Genomic DNA, 25,041 nt, shown 5'->3' with positions numbered 1-25,041 from the left:
AAAACATGGTTGACCATCAGTGGTTTTCATATTGAGATAATATTTGTCGCAATGTGACATTGGACCATGGTTGACAATGATTGACCGATTGATCTACATATTGAGAAAATATTTGTCACAATGTGACGTTGTACCACGGTTTACCATGATTGACCATGGTTGATTTACATATTGAGAAAAGATTTGTCACAATGTGACGTCGTACCATGGTTGACCATGACTATAAAACCAAGAGATTTATATTAAACCTTAGATTAATGTGATAACCCATGGTTGATATTCAAATTGAGATAATATTTCTCACAATGTGGTGTTGGACCATGGTACACAACGATTGACCATGGTCAGGTGTGTTTGACCAATGTTGACTATGATCGATCATTGTTGACCACGGTTGAGCATGATTGATTTCCATATTAAGAAAGTTTTTGTCACAGACCCAAGGGATTAATATTGTAAGCCCATGGGATATAAAACCTAAGATAAATATTATAAACACTAAGATAAAACTTAAACCTTAACATTAATATTATAAACTTCAGAATTAATATTTTAAAATCAAAGCTTAATATTTGAAACCAAAGGAACTATAAACCCAAAGGAACAACACTGAACCCCAACATTAATATAAAACCATAGGAATATAAACCCTAAGATTAATAAACCAAACGGATTATTACTATAAACATAAGGGCTTAATATTAAAAATCCAAGGTGAACCCAAAATATTAATATTATAAACCCAAGGGATTAATAAACCCGAGGAATTTATGTTATAAACTCAAAGGATTATAAACACAAGGGATTTATATTAAACCCTAGTATGAATATTATAAAAACTATCAATAATATTATACCCTTAGAATATGAAACCTTAGATTAATAAAATTAAGAGATTGATAACATAACCCCAAGGCACTAATAAACCCAACAGATTAATAGTAAAAAGCCAAGGGATTAATATTGAAAACCCAAGGAATATAAACTCTAAGATAAATATTATAAACCCTAAAACAAACATGCTTGACCATGGTTGATTTTCATATTGACACAATATTTCTTACAATGTGACATTGGACCATCGTTGACCATGACTGAATTTCATATTGAAACAATTTTTATCACAATGTGAGGTTGGACCATTGTTCACAATGGATGACCATGCTTATCACAATGTTATATTAGACCATTGATGATGGTTATTGACCATGGTTGATTTTTATATTGAGATAATTTTTGTCACAATGCGATATTGGACCGTGGTTGACCATGGTTGACAATCATTTATTTTCATATTGAGATAATCTTTGTCACAATGCAACATTGGACCATGGTTGACCATGATTTATTTTCATATTGAGAGAATTTTTGTTAAAATGCGATGTTAGACCCTTGTTGACCATGATTGACCATGGTTGATTTTCATATTGAGACCATCTTTGTCACAATGAGATGTTGGGACATGGTTGACCACGGATGGCAATGGTTATTTACCATGGATGGCTATGATTCACCATGGTTGACCATGGTTGATTGTCATATTGAGACAATCTTTTCCGGAATGGGAAATTGGACCATGGTTGACGATGGTTGACCATGGTTGATGTTCATATTGAGACAATATTTGTCACAAGGTGACATAGGACCATGATTGACCATGAATGACCATGATTGATTTTCATATTCAGATAGTCTTTGTCACAATGTGATGTTGGACCACGGTTGACCATGGTTGGTTTTAAAATTGAGACAATCTTTGCCACAATGCGACATTGGGCCATGATTTACCATAGTTGACCATGGTTGTTGAAATGTGACGTTGGACCATGAGATAATATTTGTCACAATGTGACCATGGTTATTGACCATGGTTGACCATGATTGATTTTCATATTGAAAATTTTTTTCTCACAATACGACGTTGGACCATGGTTGACCATGGTTGATATTCATATTGAGACAATCTTCATCACAACGTGGTGTTGGACCATGGTACACCATAATTGACCATGGTTGACCATGTTTGACCAATGTTGACCATGATTGACCATGGTTGACCATAGTTGACCATGATTGCTTTCCATATTGAGAAAATATTTGTCACAAACCCATATTGGGATTATTATAAACCTAAGGGATTAATAAACCCAAGGGATTAATAATAAAAACCCAAGGGATTAATAAACCCAATCAATTTATATTATAAACCCAATGGATTGTAAACCGAAGGGGTAAATATTAAACCCTCAGAATAATATTATAAACCCTATCAATAACGTTATACCTTTGGAATATGAACCCTTGTATTAATAAACTCAAATCACTAATAAATCCAAGAGATTAATACTAAAAACCAGATAGAATAATAATTATTGACCATGTTTGACCAACGTTGACCATGATTGATCATTGATAACCATGGGTCACCTTGATTTATTTCCATATTAAGAAAATATTTGTCACAGACCCAAGGGATTAATATTATAAACCCATGGGATATAAACCCTAAGATAAATATTATAAACATAAAGATAAACATGAAACACTAATATTAATATTAATATTATAATGTTGCTAATTTTAAAATTTTCCAAAAATGTTGGGAGGGGAAATTTTTTTAATGTTACCATTCTACTTCCACTCTACATAACTGAAGTAACAACGCACTCCACTAAACCTTAATGTTAAGATAAGTATAGTTATAAGGTCGTGGATTAAACCCTAATCTAAACATAAACTCTATTGTTAATCTTCTTTGTTGGAACTTTGACTTTGTTGTAGAAATTAGTCAGATCTACACAATCTTCACATTTAGCACCTAAACATAACAATTATTCTAGAAGATCCTACATCAAGAACATCTGTAAGATAAAAACCTTCATGAATGCGGGAATCTCTACTAAAACGCCTAATTGCGCAGAGTTAACAAATTAGAACTTTAAATTAATGGCATTATATTTCCGTACGGCGGTTTCTTGTACAACGTTCTTTCCAGACATAGTGATGAAGTCCAGGTATATTCCATGTTATTATCCGATAGGATATTCTTAACAGCAACTTGTAAACTTTCTTTTTCTTCTACAGAGAGCTCTTCGAACAACTTTTCCAAATTCGAGATATTGATCCTACCCAAATATAAATAAATAAATAAATAAATAAATATATCTAGATATATATATATATATCGGTCGTGATTACGAGTTAAAGCACTTAAACCAAAACATGAGATGCGAGATTTTTGTAGTACACAAGTCACCTCAGGAGATTGAGAGATTTTACTCTCATATATTGATCCATATTCATTTGTAATGAAATATATATGTTAAATGTTTACGCTAAATGTAAATTTTACAAACATTTATGCTTACACATCTTAACTCCAAATATATCAAGGGCCTAGAGGGATTAAATTTCTTTTCATTCTAAAATAAGTTTGCATTTGCATCTCAAAAGATAGATTTGTATGAAAAAATTGATAAGTGATGGATCTTCAAGACATATATTTATTGAGGAATCAAATCTCCTCAAATATTAAAATAAATATATTTAACGTATTAGTTCATTAGTTTTTTAAGAAAAATGGTTTTTTCATATCATTGGAAAGGATATAATGGTGGAGTTTATAGATATAATGTAAATTTATTATATACTAGCACAACCACATCTAGTAATGTCGTCTCTATATGTTGATCGTTGGAATTTTCATATGTCGATTGATCAGTGTATATCAAAAACATTAGTAGATATGGCTGCACTATTTACAACTGACGTGCATGTGGTGGATTCATTGACCATGGTTGATAAGGGCTGATTAGGTTTCATTGACCATTGTTGATAAGGGTTGATTATGTTGATTGCATGTGGTGGATTCATTGACCATGGTTGATAAGGGTTCATTAGGTTTCTTTGACCATGGTTGATAAGGGTTGATTATGTTGATCAAAGTTCACGAGGTTGACAATGGTCAAGATTATTGTGCCGATGCACTCTACAACCCAATATGGGGTAGATGTCAAGCGTAAATGTTTAATATTTAAGAAATTTAATCTAATGTCAACTTAGGCGTAAATATTTAACATTTAACATTTATATGCCTCAATTAAAAAGGAAACATTAAAAGTAATATAAAGCTCAATGCTTGTAAACAAAATTTGGTTTAATTAATAATAAAAAGTTAAAGTTAACGTCAATTTATTATATTCTAATTAATTTGTTATTAACTTGTAAATAGGCTTTGTTACAATACCAATATCACATGCCCAAAAACCATAACTTATTTCAAAATCAAAATATCTTATAACAATATGACATGATACTTAACCATGGATATTCACCCCGCTTTACTATGGATAATGTTAACATGTAAATACACTTTGTTACAATACCATGGAACAATACCACATATTATTAATACCACATACCCAAAAAAGATAACTTTTTTCGCAATCAAAATATTTTATAAATATGTTATTTTAATTTTGTTTTATAACATTTTTTTAATTAAATCTAAAAGGAAAAAGGTTATAATTACTTTTGAGATATATCTGAACACTCTATCCTCGTGACTACTAAAAATATTCCCATAAAAGAAAGATAATGGATGATTGTTTTCAGTTTTTTAGTATTGTATTTTCTATGAGATGATCGATCCTAAATATAAGTTTAATATTTTTACAATAAGTTGAGTTTTATACTTTATATAATTCTTAAACACAATTACATGGAATCAAATTTAAGAGAGAGAGAGAGACAGGGAGGAGGGAGGGAGGAAGAGAGATATTGACAAAGTTGGAGGGCGAAGAGAGGGAGAAGAGGGAGAAAGAGTGATCGGGGGAGAGAGAGGGAGGTGGGAGAGAGAGAGGGAGAGAGAGGAAGGAAGAGATAGAAGAGGGGAGAGAGAGAAGGAGAGAGGGAAAGAGAGAGAGAAGGATTTGGAGGGGGAGAGAGAAGGAGGAAATAAAAAAGATATAGAGACATAGAGGTGGAGAGAGGGAGGGAGTGAGAAGGGAGAGATGGAGAGAGAGTGAGGGAGAGAGGAGAGGAGGGAAGAAATAGAGGAGCAGAGGATATATATAGGGAGATAAGGGGAATAAAGAGAGAGGGAGACACAAAGATGTAGGAGGGAGAGAGAAGGAGAGAGCGAGGGAGCTAGTGACAAAGTTAGAGCAAAGTGAGAGAGAGAATGATGGGTGGGGGCTGGGGTGAGGTGGGAGATAGAGGGCGCTGGGAGAGAATCATAGAGAGAGTAAGGAAGAGAGGGAGGAATCAAGAGAGTGGGAGAGAGAGGGACAGAAGCAGAAATACATAGAGGGAGAAAGGTGGAGAGAGGGAGTGACAGAGGAGAGATGGAGAGAGAGTGAGGGGGAGAAAGAGAGAGGATAGAGAGAGAATGAGAGAAGGAAAAGAAAGAGAGAGAGAGAGAAGGGGAAGAGAGGGAGAGATAGATAGATATAGAGAGAGTGTGTGCATGTTTTGGGGTTAATAGAGAGAAGGAATAAGAAAGAGACACATAGACACAGATATAGATATTATATAGTAATATAAAACCATCCTAGATCCATTTAAAACTTGGATCTATCAGGCGTTGTGAGGGATCAAATATCTCGAGGGAAAACCTTTTCTCAAGTTTTCACTAAACAATTTTTTTCACCTTGAGATATTTTATCCCACTCGACGCTTGATAGATATGGGGTTAAGATGGACATAGGCTGGTATTAATCCTAATGATAATGCTACATTAAATGTCAATGATTGACCATGTTTGACCATGGTTTGGCTAGTAAACCATGGTCAACAATGATATTTATAATGGTTGATAATGAATGACCATGATTGATAACCATCATTAATCATTGTCAACCATGTGATTGTAGAGGTTGGCTTTTCAAAATATATATATAATTAAATTCCAAAAATTTGACAACCAATAGGGTGGAATATTTTTAATACAGTAAACATAGGATTGACCATGGTTGAAAATGGTTGACGATATTCAACCATTGAGAATGGTTGACAATGGTTAACCATCGTTGATAATGGCTAACAATTATTGAAAATGGTTGACCATATCCAAACATTGTCAATGGTTGAAAATGGTTGACCATGGTGGATAATGGTTGAACATGGATGACCATAGTTTACCATGGTTGTAAATGGTTGACCACGGTGAACCATGGTTTACCATGGTGAACCATGGTTTATCATGATTGAAAATGGTTGGTTCTAGCATATTCTCATTCACAATGGTTGACAATGGTTTAGCATGATTGATAATGATCAATCATATTGAACCATTCTCAATGGTTAACAATGGTTGACCATGGTTCAGAATGGTTGACCATTGTTGGAAATGGTTTGCCACGATTTGGCTACCAAATCATGGTTGAGGTTTTTTTACCATGGCTGACAACAATAGACAATAGTTAACCATAGTTGAGGATGGTTGACTATGGTTAACACTGGTTTACTATGGTTAACGATCGTTTGGATACCAAACCATGGGTAATCATGATATCGAGATTGGTTAACAATGGTTAACCATGGTTGGCAACTATTTTCAACCATGTGGTTGTCAATGTTGACTAATATGGCAAACATAGGGTTGACCAAATTTGATCATGGTCAACTATTTAAACATTAAAGATAAGGTTGAATTTACTTTACCAATGTGGCCCATTATTTTTGACTATTAATATTAATTAGTTAACAATGGTCACCAATGACATTCACAATGGCTGAAAATTGTTAAGCATGTTTGAAAACCATTTTCAACCATGTGGTTATAATGATACTAACAATGGTTATCAATGGTTGAAAATGATTTACCATGGTTGAGAATGGTTTCCCATGGTTGACCATATTCAACTTCTAACAATGGTTTTCAGTGGTTGGCCATGGTCAATAATGGCTAACCATGGTTGAAATTGGCTGACAAAGGTTGAACATAGTTGAATATATGCAACCATTATCAATGATTGACAATGGTTGACCATGGTTGACATTGTTGGCCATGGTTGACAGTGGTTGACCATGGTTGACCATGGTTTACTATGATTGAAAATGGTTGGTGTTGGCATATTCTCATCGATAATAGTTGACCATGGTTGACCATATTCAACCATTGCCAATGTATAATATGTAACACTTTATTTTAGTTCTATAGCAACATATTTCCTTCATCAAATTCATAATTAACATACAAATTTAAATGCATGCACATACTTGGTTTTCCTGGTTGATGATGATCTCCAACGAAATCGCTCCATGGTAAAATCTAATTCTATTTTTATTACCAAACCAACCAATTCCTCTTTCCCTACCTGGGATCACCCTCTTTTCTTCCTAGACCTAGAAGACTTCAAAGTCAAATTATTTGAATTCCCTGTCCAAAATATAGCTAAATCATAACCCCAAGGATCCTCTTTCAATTTTCCCCTATTGAAAGAGGTTCTCACTGAGATTTCAAAATTTTCCCATTTTCCATGCAAAAATCTCATTCATTCTCAATTTAGATTCCTCTATAAAGGGAAGGTTTCTTCACTCCGAATAAAACCCCCTCCTCCCTTATAAAAAAAATATAACCTTGCTTCGCTCACCTTGAATTTTAATTATTTATATAATAATGGGTTCATACTTATTAATGAGTTAGTTCCTTTTCCATTCAATTATATATATATATATATATATATTTTAGGTAACTCATAATGGTCCTTGAGTCGGTTGTTTCTATTTCTATTGAACATGCATGCTTTAGGTGACTCTTAATGGTAATTTGATTAAGATAAATCGCCTTTCAATCAAATATCCATGTATGTATTGGATTGACCCTTTAATTTTTATTTGAGTGGAAGGTCTTTTGAGAGCCCTCATGTATTTTCTAAAGTTTTATAAATGAATAATAATCTTCACCACTCACAATGATCATTATTTAATTATGATTTTATGATAATTATTTGATAATATGGGAGGTAATTAATAATTTTAATAATTATATACTCAGTCATTTTATATAATTAACTCATATTCATACTAGTGAAATGCACGTGTAGCTAGCATATGCAATCCTTGTATGCATACTATTAATCATATTTATTGGCAATTCAATATAGGTTGTTACACAATGGTTGGCCATGGTTGAAAGCCATTGTCAACCACTATTAGCCATATGGTTGTTAAGGTTTAATACTGTTAAATTTATAGGGATGACAATAGTTGATAATTCTTGAAAATGGTTGACAATGGCTCACCATGTTTGATAATGGTTGACAACCATTGCCAACCATTGTCAACCATGTTGTTTTGAAGATTAACTATTATTAAATATTGTAAACATAGGTTTGACAAGTATGATCATGGCTAACTATTTAAATATAGAAGATAAAGGTTTAGTTTATTTAAGTATATTTGCATATTGTGGTTCATTATGTTTAATAATTTATATTAATTCCTCAACATCGGTCAACAATGAAAATAATAATGGTTGACCATGGTTGACAATTATTGTTAACCATTGTGAACTTCATCATTGTAAAGGTTGACTATTGTTAAATATGGTAAACATAGGATTTACCATGGTTGAAAATGGTGGACCATGGTTGAAAACGATTGACAATATTCAACCATTGTCAATGGTGGACAATGTTTGACCATGTATGAGAATGGTTGACCATGGTTAACATGGTTGACCATAATTTAACACAGATAGCAATGGTTGATGCTAGAATATTCTCATTGACAATGACTGACCATGGTTGACAATGGTTGACCATGGTACACCATATTCAACCACTTACAATGGTTGACCATGTTTGACAATGGTAAACCATGGTTGACAATGGTAGACCATAGTGTGGCTACAAATCCATGGTTGAGGACGGTTGCCCATGGTTAACCATATTCAACAATTGTTAATGGTTGATAATGGCTAACCATATTTTGGGAACCAAAACATGGTCAACTATGATATTAGAATGGTTGACAATGGTTGACCAAGTTTAAACATATTCGAATGGTTGACAATTATTGATAACCATTGTCAACCATGTGGTTGTCAAGGTGGACTATTGTTAAACATGGTAAACATAGGGTTGACCAAGTTTTATCATGGGAAACTATTTAAACATTGAAGATAAAGGTCAAATTTGTTTAATTATGTTTTCCTTATGTGGTTCAATAAGTTTAATTATTATTATTAATTAGTAATATTAACAGAAAATTATGTTTGACTAAAGTTGAACAATGTTGACTATCAAACTTAGTCCAACATCGTCAACCACATTAGTAAACATGTTTGACTATTATGTAATTCTGCATTGCAACGTTCAATAAATTGTAATGTAATGTAACATTGAGGCAATCTTTGACACATTTTTGTCATTGCATAGATTTTTGTACGATTTTGACATCACAACATCTTCAATTATTAATATTAATTAATAATATTAATAGGCAATTAAGTTTCACCAAAGTTGAAGACTGTAGATTATCAAACATAGTCGAATATAGTCAACCTCATTATTAAATGTGGTTGGCTACATTTTGTAATGTTACATTGCGATATTGGATAAATTACAATGTAATGTAACATTGCAATTTCTTACAATTTGTGGCATTATTTTTTCTGTCACATTAGTTCATTTATTAGAGCGTGCTGCTAGGTTAAACATACTTAATCATGGTTGGCCATATTAACCATAAACACTTTGCTCATGGTAAACCATGGTTGACAAAAAATAACCATAATTGATCATAATTTTATGTTTATAATATAAATATGAATATCATTATTTATTTATTATTAATAGCAATAATTTTAATAGTAGCATTAATGTTGTTAATAACTTTAATATAGATATTATTATAATATAATAACATGATCCATTTGTATATATTTATATGCACAAATTGATGTATATTTATGTAAGTTACATTAATATTTTTAATACCATTAATACTATAAAAATTATTCATAATATATTAATATGTAATATAATTATTCTTAACATTAATATGTGGTTAATAATACTTTTATTAATATTACAAATACACACTATTATGTTTTTCCATATTAATATTAAATGAATAGTATTAATTTTGGTATTATTTGGTATGATTATTATCATTTATTTATTTACTTTTATTTTGTTTGAATTTAGACTTTTATGATTTGTATTAAATTAAGAAGATTTTTTCGGTACAAATTACACAGGAAAAAATTTTGCTCACTCATTTTAAACTAGCTAGTGTGGTTCATCATTAGGACTAGATGAAGATGGAGATCATGACACATGCTTAAATAGAGGGCGATGTAGAGACCAAAACATCGTATAATGACTAGTTTATGAAAATTAATATTTTAATCATGATCATTTAAGATCAAATAATCTTAAACTAGCCATTATATTAGCCGTCATAGGAATATTATTTGATCTTAATAATCATTATTAAAATATTAATTTTTATAAACTAGTCTTTATATGATTTTTTGGTCTCTAAATCACTCTCTATTTAAGCATGTGCCATGATCTGCATCTTCGTCTGATCATGATGATGAACCACATTACACACTAGTTGATTTGAAACGTGTAGGCAAATTTTTTTCCAATATAACTTTTACCGAAAAAATTCTTCTTAAAATAATATTTCTATTAGTATCAATAATAACATTATTATATTAAGGTATATACTATACTATACTATTCATATTATAAAATGTCATTATACTCTATTTTAATATTAATTATTATTATAACCTAAAATTAATTATAAAAACAATATTAATATAAAAAATTATATAACTTACAATAATATTATTTATACGGTTAATACTATGAAAATTATTAATAATATGTTAATATGTAATATCAACCATGTTAACATTAATATATTAATAATGATTTTATTAATATTAATATTATTATCATGTAATACTATGTTTTTCATATTAATATTAACATTGATATTATTAATACTATAATAATATTATTTTTAATGCTATAATTTAATTTATAAATTATATCATAATTTAAAATTGATTATAAATCAACAATTTAATATTAATATTTAGTATTATAATAATTAATCAATACTTGATTTAAATTACAATAATATTATTAATACTATAATACTATAGCTCGTTAATTGTATAATAAAATATTATGTTATATAATATAATATTATATAATATAATACTAGTTAAAATAATATATTATAATTTAATATCAAAATATTAATTCAATAATTTATTTTGATATTAATAATCTTATTATGTCGAGTGACCATTTAAGTGATCAAATTAATATGAGTTATGTGAAAAGATCCAAAGTTCAAATCTCCTAATTTTAATATGATAAAGACGACTTTAAAAATAAACTCTTAAATTCTTCTGAGATTAAATAAACACTTTATTATAATATATTATGCCCTGTAATATAATAATTTAATATTACTTAATATTGTAACTTATTGGTTTTAAACCATGTTAATTTTCATAGTTTGATGAAAAAGTAATCAGTGAAGGGTAATGAATTGGGTGACTAGGATTTTTGAAACGGACACTTGAAAAGTAACATATGTTTCAATGCAATGTATCCAGATTTAAATAATGTACATATTAACATTTTTAATTTGAATTTTATTTTTTTAATGTTCACATAGAAATATTTATACATGGTGATAAATAATTATTACAATAAAATTTTAATTGTGTTTAAAACAAAAAAATTAAAATAAAAAAATTAAGTATGATTAATTATATGATATAAATATGAAAAGAAATTAGTAGTGTGAATTTCATTTATTGATATTATAGCTAGGATCAAAATATACTAATATATATTAATTTACATTATTCAAAAAAACAATAATACAAATATGATTAAAATATTCAATTCCAATAAAATACACCTACCAATATAATTAAAAAATATTATAAATAAATTAAATATTAAAATTAAATTATTATTATTAAAATCCATATATCCATTAATGTGTCAAATCTTTCTATCTGTTTTCCCCACATGGTTAGAAACACCTCCTCCCAATCCTATAATGCATTCGCAACCACATTTACACAATGCCTTCACTACATTTACAGTAACACACATAAAAACCTTCCAAAACAACTACACTAACACACATTTTTTAAACCTCCTACGCTTTTTATTTCGTCGAAAGGCTCCCCATTGCGTATTGATCACATCTTTCCTTTTATTTCCACCATATCATATTAGGCAGTCAACACATTTGTGCACTATGTTTATCATTTTAATTAGATTGTTCTATTTTGTGTGTAGCTACATATTTCCCATAAAAGGATCCCGTGGTGGATTTTTATACGGATAGGCGTGTTTATTTAGAGTCAGGGATGACGAGGGGTTAAGGAAATTTATTTTATTTTCCCGGCGACGGGTACGATTGATTAAACCATGAATATACTTATGCTTCGTCTGAATGGTTGATCAGTGGTTGTGGTATTTGGGAGCACAAAGTGCTGGAGTTGAAATTGAATTAAAAATGAAATGATTTTTAAAGTGGAATGGTGAGTATTCAGTGCGGTAACATGTAAACAGGAAAAAAATTCTCAATGGTTTAAAGGTTGTGGCATGGTATCTACCTATTGTTCCGCATATCTGTTATATATATATAATTGTTCCGCATGGTATATATAATGGTATCCACCTATTGTTCCGCATTGGGGAGCACAAAGTGCTGGAGTTTGAACAGAGGAAAAAAATTTCGCAATGGTTAAAAGGTTGTGGCATGGTATCTACATATTGTTCCGCATATCTGTTATATATATATATATAATTAATAATATATGCTTATTATTATTTTTAATTATTATATATATAATTAAATATAATAGCAATTCAATTAATCATAATATAAGAATATTTTTTATAATAATGATTAATAGCGATTAAAGATAATAACAATTGAATTAATAAAATAAAAAAATTGAATAAGATAATAATGATATTTATAAAAATGATTATTATAATAACAATTCAGTTAATAAATTATTGAGAAAGATAAGAAAAAAAACAATATGAGGTTAAAAGATAGTTGAATTTTTTTTATCGTGTGTGAAAGGGTTAATACTGTAAAGTTGGTCATTTGAATATTATGAAGGTTGTCTAATGATTGTTCGTGCTCGTAGTTGACCAAAGTGTTGGGTATTTTTTTTAAATGGGGAAATACCAAAACCAAACATATAAACACACAGAGGCAATGCTTTGTTTCCTTTGTTCCAGGATCTTTGCACAGGGAACCTCTTAAAACAAAATGACTCATAACAGAGTATTTCACAGCCAAAGAAAATATTTCTATTGATTAAAATACAAAGCCTGATACAAACTTCATCCTCTTTCACTCAGAGGGATTTTCAAAATAAAATACTCTGCCTCTTTTACAAAATGATTTTTACACTGCTGTGTAAAATCTTCATTCACTGCTGTAAAAACAACTTACTGCTGTAATAAAAGGTTACATAAGTTTACTGCTGTAAACAAAATTCACACAGACTTACAAAAAAACTTCACCATTTTCTTTATGCACTGCTTGTGCAAAAACCACACATGGTTTTCTTACCACACCAAAATTACATCGACTGGTTCTCTTTTTACACACTGTTGTGTGTTCAATACATCGCACTGCTGTGCCTCACTCTTCAATTTCATTACATCGCACTGCTGTGCATTACCATACCTCTTCTACCTTACAATGCACACACACAAAAACATTACATATGCTCCCAGTTTTCTTTATGTTGCACTGTCGTAAAATAAAAATTACATACGCTGCTGCATTCTTCACTTACCACTCTATATGCCTTCAATACACAAAAAAAATATTACATATATATGACAACCCAAGAAGAAATTACTTCAAGTCTTCACTGGCCATGCTTCCGCAAAAGACATAATAAAAATTAAATGCATTTACCAACTATTACTTGAGCCCATACTCCCGCTGAAATAAAATTAAAAACTTCACCAAAACTTACCAACCACAGTAAATTGCATTTACTGTTTTACTGACATTTACTGGCGGTAAAGGAACTTTTACTTCACGTCAAATTTATTAGTTGCTGACCTGTACTTTAACCATTGACTTTATTTGCATCACATCGCAACTTTTCTCATGTCAAAGACCCCGACTCTATGACATTGCCGATAGCGATGTGCCGATGCGATATCGGCGATCGCTCATCGCACAATAACAAAATCACTTTGTAAGTCCTCCGCTGCGACTTCGCCGATGCGATATCGGCGATATTTCATATCGCTGTCGCTGCCTGCCTCCGATGCTCCAACCTGCCGATATGCCGATTTGCCGATATGCGATATCGGCGATCGCTCGTCGGAAGCACAAAAGCTTCTTTATGATTTCTTCACTTCGACTTTGCCGATGCGATATCGGCGATCGCAGTTGAAATTATATTTTCAACACTCCCCTTTAATTTCAACTGTCGGGCATTCAATCATACCCAAACACTTCCTCTCATGGAGGGATTCACCAACACTGCTGTTACAAAGACATCTTCCTCACATAGAGGGGTTCACCAATCTTCCTCGAATAGAGGGATTCACCAACTGCTTCTGCTGCAGTTCATAAACAAACAAAGTTGTCTTCCTCTTAATAGAGGGATTCACCTGAAACTGTGCTTAAGAGCACCTTCCTCATGACAGAGGGATCTACCAAACTATGCTAGAGAGCATCTTCCTCTGAACAGAGGGATTCACCAATGACTATGCTGAAAAGCATCATCCTCTTGATAGAGGGATTTACCATGTGTATGCTAAAAAGCATCTTCCTCTCGACTGAGGGATTCACTAATGACAATGTGCTGAAAAGCACCTTCCTCTTCAATAGAGGGTTTCACCAAATGACTGCTTCAAATGCAGTTCCAAAACAAACAACCATTGCACTGCTGTGTGTGCAAACTCATTACAATGTTCTTTTATGCTGCTGCATATTCTCTGCTACCTTGTTGTGCCATCTTCTTTACTGTGTCTATCCCACACTGCTGTGTCTACACTTGCACTACTTCTGCACTTTTCAAAGACAAAATACTCTGTCTTTCTTGGAACAATTACGCTGTCCCAATTTACAAATTTACACTGCTGTGTGTAAACATTTCTTACACTCACTGCTGTTGCATATATTGCATTTCAATTCAATTCATTACATTTACCTTTACTGTTGTAAGGAAAAATTTCTTTTGCATGTGCTGCTGTTCAAAACTTCTTGCTGTTGCATTTTTTTTCATATTCACTGCTGTCCATACCCATAACCATAGACTGTCATCCCTGGGTTTTTATTTGCTGCTGCGTTGCCTCTGCAATTTGCACTGTCGCTGCCTTTTTGTTTCATCATACTGCTGTGTGCCCATACTCTTGGCACTTCATTCTCCACAAAAATAACACAGGCTGCTGCCTTTTCTCATGCACCCTTGCTTCACACAATCTTAGTCTTCATTTTTTTTAATTACACAATGCACTGCTGTGCAGTTCCTTTCATTTTTCTGCTGCCATACACATTCTCATTTATCCATGTGCATTAAAAATCTGCTGTCCCTGTTTTTCTTTATGCATTTCTTTGCATGCTGCATTGCATATGAAGAAAAACATTACATTTTTTTTACTGTTGTGTGAGAAATTTCATTGCATTCTCAGCCACTGGGCATTTACGCTCTGCTGCGTTTTGCCTTCTCATTTTCTTCTCACTGCTTTGCATTTTCATTCCCAATACAAAACATTTCATCTGCTGTGCATTACACTCATTCTGCTGTGAGTATGTTCTATCACATTACATAGAAGGAAACTACCTTCCATTGCTATGCATTTCAATGCATGTGCACCACAAAAAAATTTCAAACTGCTGTTTTGTGTTCTATCTTCCCACTGCTGTGAGGGTTTCCTTGCTTTGCATACTTTTCTTATTGCGCTGCTGCTCTTTACATTTCAGCGCTGCCATCTTTTCTTCTTCATGCATTTCTATGCATATTGCATAAACACAAAGCAAAAACATTGCTGATTTCATCACTGCTGCATATTTCCTTCTAGAGGGATTAATAAAGATTTTCATTTGCAACTGCTGCGCTGCAATACATCCTCTATCAGCAAATGACTGTTAATACAGTTCAGCAAACAAAACAAAAAAAATTACAAGCTCCCCTTTAATGTATACTTGTCTTCTTTTGGCAAGTTTTTTCAAAACAAACTTAGATCAGCTGCGTTGCTTAAGGGGCTTTCACACTGTATTTCTTTTCTTCTCCATACTTGTGTAACTTTCTTCTTTTGCATGGGTCTAGTTTGCATAGCAGCCCATCTCAAGTTACAGTCACGTGCCATATGCCCAATGTTATGACACTTGAAGCATTCAACATTCTTCATGAATGACATTTCATGATTTCTTCTAAAATTGTTTCTTGGAGGTTGTCTGACACCATAACATCTATCTCTATGAAATGCTCTACAGTCTTTTGCCATATGACCAAAGTTTGAGCAAGCATAACAATAACCATAAAATGAACTTTGGTACCTGGGAGATGGAGGTTTTCTTGATGTACTTCTGAAGCCTTGCTGCCTTGAGATCCTTTGTTGATGACCATTGCATCTTGCCTCTTTGCCATCAGCTACATTTCTTCTTGGAGCTGATTTTCTACTTGGAGCAGGATCTCTTCTATTGCAGCCTTCATTTTTCTCCTTGCCTTTGCTGGAACTAGGAGCATCACCATCTCTTTCTGGCTTCTTCACATCTCCTTTGCTTAAAGCATCCTCATCCTTGTTTGAGGGTTCACCTACATACCCAAGTCCTGATTTATCAAATGGAGATCTGTGATAGCTGAGCATGTCATCCAAAGCTTGAGAGCTCTTCATTATTTTGTTCAGCCCTTCAACCTTCTTCCTGAGGAGGACAATCTCTTCTTCTAACTTTTCACATTCATTATTTTTCTTTGCTAGTTGTCCCTCAGTTTCTTCCTTGCTACGAGTAGCTTCAGCTGCTACTACTTTGAAGGAGATAATGTCTGTCTTCATTTTGGAGATTTCTTCATCTTTTGCTTGACTGCTCTTCATTTTCTTTTCAGCTCCTTGTGCCTGCTTCCTGGCTTCTTGTAGTTCGGACTTAAGGGAGGAGACCTCTACCTTGTACTGTCCAATCTCTTCTACAAGCTTATTCACTCTTATGTGCCTTTGTTCAAGTTGACTTGTCAAGGCATCTGCCTGCTTCTTTGCTTCATTCAGCTGATTTGTCATGGATATGACTTCTTCATGATGTTTCCTCTTGCATTGATCCAACTCCTTCTTGAGCTTGGCTAGCTCTTCATCCCTTTCTTTTACTTGAAGCTTGATGAGGTCAAGCTTTTCATTCTCAGCTTCTATGATGGGTTCTTCTTGACTCATTGTCATGGTCAGTGCTCCCTTTGCATGAAGGTCATGCAGTCTGTCCCATATATCCTTTGCTGATGTATATTTTCCTAGATTCCTCTTCACAGAATCAGGGAGTCCATCCAAAATTAGTTTTACTGCTTGTGCATCATACTCCATGGATTCTTCATCCATCTTGCTGTCATCAATCACTGACTCCCAGACTTCAATCCCCTCAGACATTAGGAAAGCCCTCATCATTATTTCCCATACATCAAAGTTTCCATCAAACTTTGGGGTTTGAAATAGAATGTATTCTAATGGATTGCCTTCTAGTTTAGTAGAGGAGGGAGACACATTTTTAGCAGGCTTGGAGGCTTTCTTCTTTGACTTTGCCATTCTTATCTAGGCTTCAAATACTTGACTGTGTTTTTTAAATCACTGACTGTCTTTAATAATAACTCAGAAACTTGGGAAATACCTGAATCCCTTTGGCTGAAACTTCACACTACTGGAGAAGTTTTAACTGCTGCAACCACACCTTCCTTTAGCTTCTTTGAGTCTTCAAAGAGCCTGGACTAGCTCTGATACCACTGTTGGGTATTTTTTTAAATGGGGAAATACCAAAACCAAACATATAAACACACAGAGGCAATGCTCTGTTTCCTTTGTTCCAGGATCTTTGCACAGGGAACCTCTTAAAACAAAATGACTCATAACAGAGTATTTCACAGCCAAAGAAAATATTTCTATTGATTAAAATACAAAGCCTGATACAAACTTCATCCTCTTTCACTCAGAGGGATTTTCAAAATAAAATACTCTGCCTCTTTTACAAAATGATTTTTACACTGCTGTGTAAAATCTTCATTCACTGCTGTAAAAACAACTTACTGCTGTAATAAAAGGTTACATAAGTTTACTGCTGTAAACAAAATTCACACAGACTTACAAAAAAAACTTCACCATTTTCTTTATGCACTGCTTGTGCAAAAACCACACATGGTTTTCTTACCACACCAAAATTACATCGACTGGTTCTCTTTTTACACACTGTTGTGTGTTCAATACATCGCACTGCTGTGCCTCACTCTTCAATTTCATTACATCGCACTGCTGTGCATTACCATACCTCTTCTACCTTACAATGCACACACACAAAAACATTACATATGCTCCCAGTTTTCTTTATGTTGCACTGTCGTAAAATAAAAATTACATACGCTGCTGCGTTCTTCACTTACCACTCTATATGCCTTCAATACACAAAAAAAATATTACATATATATGACAACCCAAGAAGAAATTACTTCACGTCTTCACTGGCCATGCTTCCGCAAAAGACATAATAAAAATTAAATGCATTTACCAACTATTACTTGAGCCCATACTCCCGCTGAAATAAAATTAAAAACTTCACCAAAACTTACCAACCACAGTAAATTGCATTTACTGTTTTACTGACATTTACTGGCGGTAAAGGAACTTTTACTTCACGTCAAATTTATTAGCTGCTGACCTGTACTTTAACCATTGACTTTATTTGCATCGCATCGCAACTTTTCTCATGTCAAAGACCCCGACTCTATGACATTGCCGATAGCGATGTGCCGATGCGATATCGGCGATCGCTCATCGCACAATAACAAAATCACTTTGTAAGTCCTCCGCTGCGACTTCGCCGATGCGATATCGGCGATATTTCATATCGCTGTCGCTGCCTGCCTCCGATGCTCCAACCTGCCGATATGCCGATTTGCCGATATGCGATATCGGCGATCGCTCGTCGGAAGCACAAAAGCTTCTTTATGATTTCTTCACTTCGACTTTGCCGATGCGATATCGGCGATCGCAGTTGAAATTATATTTTCAACACAAAGAGGAAATGTGAACCCTCAAGAAAATGAATGGTGCATCTGTGTTGTTGGGTGTCCGGGTGGAGTCTTGGGTTGTTGCATTGCATTTCCCCAATGCCTCCAAAGGATTTGTAGCATGAAGGAAGTAAAGGAATCTAAAAGGACTGTGTTGTTGGGTGTCCGGGTGGAGTCTTGGGTTGTTGCATTGCATTTCCCCAATGCCTCCAAAGGATCTGTAGCATGAAGGAAGTAAAGGAATCTAAAAGGAAGCGACGGAAACCTCACGATATTATATTTGGATGCTATCATGGCCGAACTGCATGTTTTTTATCTTTGCAAGTTGTGGTGTTTTTAGATGTTTTGTTGACCGGAATCGAGTTAATGTTGTGGGTGTTGTGTGCTTGGCTCCCTGTTTATAGTTTGATTGTACAACGTTGAGATTTGTTGGTATTTGTTGCTTCGATCACGTTGACTTGGTCGGTTCGGGTTGCCTCGGTCCACTCTGTCAAAAGTTTCACGAGTCTATGTCATCAAAAAGAGTAAGACAACGTGCCGACGGTTTATATTTTATGTTTTAATTGTAAGGTTTCAAGTTTTAATTGGACTTAGTAAATAACGATATCATTTGAGTAAAATGTAATTTTCTTTGATGGTCTATTTAGAATAGAACTTCAAGTAAATACTATAGCGATATATAGCTAAGTAATCATCTCGAACATGTAAAAGAATCGAGGGGAGTTCCCTTTTGTTTTGTTTGAGAAGGGTTGAAATAAACTAAAGGGATGCCAAAGAAAAAGTTATAGAACTACATAATGAAAATGTAGTGATTCGGATGTTGGGTTGAGTTTCCCTGATTAATATTTGATATTAACCATAGTAACTAAGGAAAACACGATGTTTGTGCATGTGATAAATATTAAAATAATATAATGTAGAGACCAGCCCATTATCAATATATAAAGACTGCCAATATATAATTATAAGTTGGGAAATGGAGAAAGTAATGTGTTCCTCGCTAATGAAAATAATAAATAAGATTATGTTAAATGAAAAAGGAAGCTCCGTTACTAAATCACTATGAAGGAAATAAAGAAAAATAAATAGTATGGGGTAGGAACTTGAAGCCAATCCATTTATAGCCGAGAACAACGATAAGGTTTTAAGGGGCTGAAAACTAGAATTAAAGAATGACTCTCAGACATGCCAAAAAAATTCATCGTAACCAAACAACTTAGAAGTTGCAAGCATGGAAACTGTAGGGTGGAGGGCTTATAAAATATATAAATAAAAGCAAAGAAATTTTTTTATTACAAACCCTAGGGATATGGCTGACAACAAAAAAATATTTTAAGTAGTTCTTAACTAGAATTGAAGAACGATTGTTAACCATGCTAGAAACTTGATTGTAACCATACAACTTTGAAATGGCAATCATGGAAGCACCAAGTTCTAGGGTTTATAAAATGAACATTCACAAAAGCCTCTATGCAATAACTTATAAGGGAGAAGAGAACCCTTTTTGTACATAGTGCTACCCAAATACCAAAATATTTTTGTTAAAATGGTAACTATCAACCATGCTAGAAGCCTTATTTTAACCATACATATTAAAACTCTAGCATCTGTTGTTTATAAAATAAACATTTGCAGAAGCATCCATCCAATAACTTATAAAGAACAACATGAACCCTTTTACACATAGTGTTACCCAAATATTAGAAGATTTCAATTGCAATGGTAACTTATAAACTTTTGTTAAACCCTGCTCGATGGGATATCTTTGTTGTAAGAATAAAACTAAGAAAAACTAATAATTATATGCAGGTTGTGGCTATTAGGTTGTACATATCATTATCCTAACTTTGTAGGAGCTTGCTTATGAAAACCATAAAACATAGACTTCAAACTTTATAGGGAGTCGTATGTGAAATAAAACAACTGATGATAAAAGCTACATTTTAAACATTATAGAGAGTCCTCAATGAAATAGAGTAGTTAATGAGAGAACCTAGTAAAAGTGCAAGCCATATGAAAATTGAATTAGGAAGTAATAATGAATTCAGAGAATTCCCGAAATCAAATATTCCCAAACTATTAAATAAGGGAACAAGCCTTAAACTATAGGAATGACACACATTACGGAATTAACATCAAGAATTAAGGGTTGGAAATCAAAGAAAGGAATGAATGCAGAATTCCCTTGGTTGAAAATCAATGCTTGCCAATATGGAAAATGCCACATTGAAACAAGAGATCTAAGAATCAATCCCTAGAACCAATGCCATAGCATCAATGAAACTAAATAAATTATAGTATCCATACTTGAACGACCATAATGTCGAAAGCCAGTTGTTGAAATGATGACATTCCATGCCAGTCTGGACATAAATGTTGAGAAGAACAATATAGTGGAAAAGAACCAGTCAACGTTGGAAACCAAATGTATGAAGAGAGAAATAATGTCTTGCAACCTTTAATGTTCTTGCTCAAGATGAACATAAGCCATGACCTGGGGAGAGAAAACTTAGCATATTTTTAAAGCCTCTCTGGAAATAGTGAAAATGCAAGTTAAAGGTGACAAGGGGCAGGGCAGGGGAGGTATTTTCCGCTTAATCGTCCCACTAGAAAAACAATCCTCCGGTCAAACTCCACCGATAGAACGATGGATAATCCAACATGTGTACCTCCTAAAAGACTCAATAGTAAAGTAGTGTGAGACATTTGTGCCCTTTGAGAGAGTTTCACTACCATTAGGGTTCACAAAATACTTTATTACTAATTCGTAAGACCATAACATAGCCCAATAATTCTCTATTCTCCAATGGACAAATGGAGCTTGGTTTGATTTGACTTTCCTAAATGTAGTTGTGAATAAACAATTAAAGGAAGTTTTGGCATTGACTTGATGTTATATTAATATTACTAACATCCTTTGAAAACATGTGGATAATGTGACCAGTATAGGAAGACTACAGGAAGCAAGTGTTCTGCAAGAATACAAATGCATTGGAAGAATAGGTAATTATTCCTATTGTGTAGCAATTAAAGGAGAGTTGCTAGTAGAACTCCTTTGTAATCTATATCGCGGGAGATATGATTTTGGTGGAAAGGCCATGGGAGGCTGTAAAATTAGAAGAAACAACCTGATAACGAGGAAATAAATTGTAAGATGCATAAATACACCGATGACGGTGTGAATTTAAGGGGGAGAGTATGTAACAACCCTCTGTTGCTATCATTCCAGACCATAGCTAGACTGAGTTGTAACATAAAATCTAGGTCTAGGGGGTAAAAATGTGACAAAATACTTTATTACCAAATAAATAAATATAAATAATTTAAACACTTGGAAAACAAGACACGTAGAGATGAGATTCTTACCAAATTATATCCCATTGGTGAATGGGAATGGATAATTATTTCAAGATAATAATTCTAGATCAAATTCTAGATAAACTTAATGGATGACTGATAAATATCCATTAATTTGCTTAGCTGGAGAAAGATGCTAAGTTTAGGAAAAACCTAAAAGCCTCGTGGGAGAGAAAGGCAAGCTTTTATGGGAAAAGCCTAGGTAAGTGGACAAAAGGATCCACAAAAGTGGGACACTGCTAAGGAAACCATATCATGAAAGAGGTATTTAAACACCCATTGAAGAGATCAATAAGAGGCAGTTGATCAATGGGAAATAATTCTCAGATTGACGGTGAAGTGGAGGAAGCCAGTTTGAGGTTGGGAGGTGGTGCTCGATTTTCCAATTGATAGTCTTCCACCTAATCTGGTTTGATTTAATTGCATATGATGTTTTGGATGTTTTGGTCCCTTACACTTTATGTTGTTGATTATTTGAGCATATGAATATATTTGCATGTGATTTGATTGCCTATAAGATGATTAAATATTTGTGTATATGACAACTACTGAATATAAATTTAAGACAAATTTAATTTTTACAGTTCAGAGCATTGTAGGTGGTTGTTAGTATTTTGTCAAGGAGGTATGTGACACATTAGGATTTCCAACCCAATCTGAATCAGAAAAAACAACCAACTCAACATCAGATTCATCAGTATACAAAATACCAAAATAAAGTGTTCCTTTCAAATATCGAAGGACTTTCTTTTGTTCTTTCCAACGGCTTTCACGAGGCTTAGCCATAAACTAACTAAGGATGTTGACATAATATCCCATATCTGGCTTGGTTGTGGTGAGGTAGTTCAAAATCCCAACCAATTGATGATACAAAGTTCCATTCACTTCTTTAGATCCATCATCATTGTACAACTTGGAATTCTATTCCAAAGGAGTGGACATTGGTTTGCATTCAAAATATGGGATCTTTCAAGAATTTTCTTTGCATATTTTCGTTCTCTGATGATTTCTTACCAAATTCCCTCCAAATTTCAAGACCTAAGCAATAATTCAATTCACTAAGATCCTTCATTTCAAATACTTGTGACAACTAAAATTTATTTTTTTCAATCAACCTAAACTCACTGCCTGTTATGATAAGATCATCAACATATAGATATATCAAGGAAATATTCCCATCTTCATCTTCCATCATGTACAAGTTACGGTCACTTTTGCTTCTCACAAAACCTTTTTCATGAAGGAATGAATCAATTTTCACATACTAGGATCTTGGTTCTTGTTTCAAACCATACAAAGATTTCTTTAACCTACAAACAAGATACTCCTGGCCCTGCTTTACAAACCCTTCAGGCTGAACCAAATAAACTTATTCTTTTAATTTACTAGTTAAGAAAGAAGATTTGACATCTAATTGGTGCATTTTCTAAAAAAATTTTGGAGATAATGTAATCATGATTATAATTGTATTCAAATTAGCTACAGGTGCAAAATTATCTTCATAATACATGCCTTCTTTTTGTGAATATCCTTTTGCAACCAATCTAGCTTTATACTTATCAATATTTCCATCAACATTAAACTTTAGTTTGAACAACCATTTGCACCATATGTGAAATTTATCTTTGGGAAATTTTGTTAATTCCCATGTGTTAATATTCATTATAGAGTTGTATTCCTCTTCCATTGCATCTCTCCATTCTTTATATTCTTTATCTTCTTCATAACTTGAAGGTTCTACAACATTTATTATATGGGACATGAATCCATGATATTTATACCTTATAGGTGGAAGAATTTTATATGATGTCCTCCTTAGAGTTTCACTGCTTCCATCCTTCTTTCTGCTTCGTGGAGTCTCTTGTTCTCTTCTTGGAGTGTCATGACTTCTAGATGCTTCATGCTCTTGTTCATTTACCTTTTCCTATCCCTGTTGTTGTACTTTTTCCCGTTCTTGTTCAAATCATGCTTCTATTTTGACATAATCATCAATATCTTGTAATAAACTTGTGTTATTCATTTTATCACCTTCATCTACATTTTCATGAAACACCACATCCTTACTTACAAGAAATCTATGTGAACTGGGATCAAACAACTTGTATGTTTTTTTATCATCACAATAACCAATGAATGTGCACTTAATTGATTTTGCATCAGGTTTTCTTCTTTCATCTTTTGGAATATGAGGAAATGCTTTGCATCCAAAATATCTTAAATGATTTACTTTTGGTTTATATCAATAAAATGCTTCAAAAGGTGTTTTCAGATCTAAACTTTTGGTTGGACTTCTATTTTCAAATAAACAACAATATTAATGGCTTCAACCCAAAAACCATTATAGATATTTTAACATTGAAGCATGCTTCATGCGCATTCCACAAGTGTTATGTTTTAACCTCTCAACAACTCCATTTTGCTGAGGTGTATGAAGCACTGTA

The sequence above is a fragment of the Pinus tabuliformis genome, chromosome 5_1 (genome assembly GCF_031772625.1).
Source record: "Pinus tabuliformis cultivar Carrire ecotype Pingquan chromosome 5_1, CPIR1, whole genome shotgun sequence".
Lineage (NCBI taxonomy): Eukaryota > Viridiplantae > Streptophyta > Pinopsida > Pinales > Pinaceae > Pinus > Pinus tabuliformis.
This window is presented reverse-complemented; position numbering follows the sequence as displayed.